This window comes from Bos indicus, chromosome 27, assembly GCF_029378745.1.
Source record: "Bos indicus isolate NIAB-ARS_2022 breed Sahiwal x Tharparkar chromosome 27, NIAB-ARS_B.indTharparkar_mat_pri_1.0, whole genome shotgun sequence".
In the NCBI taxonomy this organism is placed as follows: domain Eukaryota; kingdom Metazoa; phylum Chordata; class Mammalia; order Artiodactyla; family Bovidae; genus Bos; species Bos indicus.
Window position 1 is genome coordinate 19420772 of NC_091786.1, and position 4360 is coordinate 19425131.

Here is a 4360-nt window from a genome sequence, read left to right on the forward strand (position 1 = left end):
GCTTTACCATCTGAGCCACCAGGGAAGTTAAATAAGCAGGGTGACAATATACAGCCTTGACGTACTCCTTTCCCTATTTGGAACCAGTCTGTTGTTCCATGTCCAGTTCTAACTGTTGCTTCCTGACCTGCATTACAGATTTCTCAAGAGGCAGGTCAGTATTCCCATCTCTTTAAGAATTTTCCACATTTTGTTGTGATCCACACAGTCAAAGGCTTTGGCATAGTCAATAAAGCAGAAATAGATGTTTTTCTGGAACTCTCTTGCTTTTTCGATGATCCAGCAGATGTTGGCAATTTGATCTCTGATTCCTGTGCCTTTTCTAAAACCAACTTGAACATCTGGAATTTCATGGTTCATGTATTGCTGAAGCCTGGCTTGGAGAATTTTGAGCATTACTTTCCTAGCGTGTGAGATGAGTGCAATTGTGCACTCACTGTATTTAGAGCAAAGGATTTTATAAGTCCCATACAAGGTGTCTCCCCCTTCATTGGCGGTTAAGGTTGGAAAGTGTGACCATCAGGAATGTATGCTGGTAGAATACACTAAAGGATATATGACAGTTGTCTGAGTTTAGTTCATGATGGGGATGAGAACAGACATGTTCACTGCTGCAGGCGGGAGCCACTAAAGATGGGGAGACCCGGAACTTGACTTTCCTCCTGGGACTGGGTCAGGTATCAAGTAAGGGGCAGGCACAATACAGAGTCCAGAGGGTTTGGATGATAGTGTGCTATAAGTGATGTATTAATTGAGAGAGTTCTCTGACTAGAGTCTTCCAAAAGGAGAAAAGTGAAAGTGAAGTTGTTCAGTCATGTCCGACTCTTTGTGACCCCATGGGCTGTAGCCTACCACGCTCCTCCATTTTCCAGGCAAGAGTAATGGAGTGGGTTGCCATTTCCTTCTCTAGAGGATCTTCCTGACCCAGAGATCGAACCCAGGTCTCCTGCATTGTAGGCACATGCTTTACCATCTGAGCCACCAGGGAAATCCAAAAGGAGAAGGAAAGAATTTGTCAGTGCTCATCTAATCTTGTCTGGGAGCCAGAGTGACCTGATTAATCTTGGTGCAACTATATCTGTCATCCAGTGGAAATATTCTCTGGTCAGAGAGGAAAAGTATATCTAATTACTTTACTTTGGGGAAAGAAAAAAAAAAGCCTCTAAGTCCAATGCACTTTATTCAAGTTCTTTGTTCATCAAAATTCCTTTTGCTTGATTTGCTTTTGTGTAATATCTATCTGATGCTGAAGCTGAAACTCCAATACTTTGGCCACCTGATGCGAAGAACTGACTCATTTGAAAAGACTCTGATGCTGGGAGGGATTGGGGGCAGGAGGAGAAGGGGATGACAGAGGATAAGATGGTTGGATGGCATCACTGACTCAATGAACATGAGTTTGAGTGAACTCCGGGAGATGGTGATGGACAGGGAGGCCTGGCGTGCTGCGGTTCATGGGGCTGCAAAGAGTCGGACACAACTGAGCGACTGAACTGACTGAACTGAATATCTGTCCACCATGAGGAAATCTCTGTAAATTCCTAAACAGGTTATCTTACCAAGCACTTCTCTTTTTCTAAATTAATATGGTTACTTTTGTTTTATTTATCCTTTGAGAAACTGTTATCCGTGAGTTCATTTTCCAGAAAATAATCACTCAGGGTAAATGTGTAAAATACAACTTCTAGACAAGCTGATTGAAGGTGTAAGCCTAATGATCTCACTATTCTGCTCAGTAAAGTCTCTTTAAGAAGCTGTGCCCTGTATGCTAAGTGAAAAAATACAGAGAAAGACAAATACTGTATGATATGGGGAATCTAAAAAATACACAAACTAGTGAATATAACAAGAAAGAAGCAGACCTGCAGATATAGCAAATAAGTTAATGGTTACCAGTGAGGAGAGAGAAGCAGGGAGGGGAAAAAAGAGGGGTAGGGGAGTAAGAGGTATGACTAGTACATATAAAATAAACTAAAAGGACTTATTGTACAACATGGGGGAATATAGCCAATATTTTATTTTTTAATTGGAATCTAGTTGCTTTACAATGTTGTGTTAGTTTCTGCTGTACAGCAAAGTAACTTAGCTATACCTAAACATAAATCACCTCTTTTTTGGATTTCCTTCCAATTAAGGTCACCACAGCATTGAGTAGAGTTCCCTGTGTTGTACAGTAGGTTCTCATTAGTTATCTATACATAGTATCAATAGTATGTATGTATCAATCCCATTCTCCCAGTTCATCCCACTCCTCCCTTCCCCCTTGATGACTATAAATTTGTTCTTTATTATGTGACTCTGTGTAGCCGATATTTTATAATAACAATCATTGAAGTATAACCTTTAAAAATGGCAAATCACTGTATGTACACTTGTATTATATAATATTGTACAGCAACTATACTTCAAATTTTAACAAAGAAAGAAAGCGGGGCAGGTGGGCAGCAGGAAGCAGCTGCACCTTAGAGTACGCATCCCAACCACTCTGTTTCTGGCCCATCTCCTCAAAAACTGGATCCCACTGGCTCCTCTTTATCATTGTTTTCTCACACTTCTGTCAGCCAGTGAGCTCAGGTCTCATTCTCACTTCATCGCTTTGGTACAGCTGTGCAAGGTCACAAATCTGACCTTTCCTGATGACAGTTCCTCCACTACGCTATGACAATGCATCCATGAACTACAGCGATAGTATTCCTCCCAGGAGGTTCAGCTTCTGGCATGCCTTCACAAGACATTCACCCTAAATTCTGCCCTTGGGGGCTTCCCTGGTGGCTCAGATGGTAAATAATCTGCCTGCAATGCAGGAGACCCAGGTTCGATCCCTGGGTCAGAAAGATCCGCTGGAGATGGGAATGGCAACCCACTCCAGTATTCTCACCTGGAGAATTCCATGGACAGAGGAGCCTGGAGGGCTACAGTCCATAGAGTTATAAGAGTCGGACACAACTGAGTGACTTTCACTTTTACTTTTTTTTCTGTCCCTGTGTCTAATTTGCTTTTTCCAAGTTTCTCTTGAGGCATAGGGCTGGAGAGATCCTTGACAGACAGCACTGACCATCTTTAATGGTAAAGGGCACAGATTCTGAGCCAGTCTTCCTTTGAATCCTAGCTCTCCCTCTTGCTAATATGTGACCTTGGTCTAGTTCTTTAAACCTCTGTGCCTCAGTTTCCTCATCTGTGAAATGAAGATAGCAATTCCTGATGATAGGGTTGTTGGGTCTGAATGAGTTCATTTTTTACCATGTCTGGTACATAATTGTGCCACACATGATAGCTATTGTTACCACAATGATTGTCCCTCCTCTGAGGAAGTAGGCACAGGGCTCATTAAATGCTTGAACAGGGAAGAGGCAAAAGGGATACAAGGATTAAAAAAAAAAATACATTTTTACTTGAAAATGTTGCATTTTACCAGAGGTAATTATCAAATCAGCCAAATAATCCCATACCTTTGTTTTTAAAATTTAACTGCAGCAGCTTGAATTTGTTATTATGAATGTATAATCTCCACTTCTCCTGTGGGTGTAAATCACTCCAACCTAATTGACTTTTTCTTTCCAATAAATCAGCAGGATTACCTTTTCCTTAATAAACTGGAAAACTTCTCAGGGAATAATGTGACAATGCTTAACGGGAAGGCTGAACACCAGTAATACTTGAGTTCAGAAAAGAACAGCAAAGAAACAACTTTTTACTGGAATCTGAGTTAATAAATAGTGATCAAAGAACAAACAGCAAAGGACTGTGTGAGTTACAACAGAATTAAAATAGAAATGAACCTGGGTTTCCAGTCTGAAACTATTACACAATATGAATAATGAAGCTAACATCTCACACATTCAAACTCCTCTACAATTTAAAACAAAAGGAACAGCTCATTCAGAGGATAACTGATGCTTACATGTAAATTTCACAATTTTGCCCCTCAGGGAATATTTTTGTATATTTTAAAGATCAAATAAACTGTTTCATCTTGGCAAATATTGCCACTTTTTTCTGTAAGAAAAATCTGGCTCTCTCCATATGGTAATTGAAATGACATTTAATCCATATCTTTTATAGGTAAAATTTTATCATCATTAGTACAATAAAGCAAAGCTTCCACTGCACTTTGGTTTTACTTAATCTTAAAGTGAGCATTACTTAAATTAGTCAAAGTACAAAAATTTTCTGGATGAGCACAATAGTAAAAGGTTAAAAAATCAGAGATATATTTTTATAAAGATATATTATTGGATCTTTCATAAAAATTCATACAAATAGGGAAAACAAGAAAAATATCAGAGTATTAGAATTTGTCCTTGAATCTCCTTTTTTAGTTTTCCTTCCAGTTAAACTGATTTCCTCATCTATTTATTTC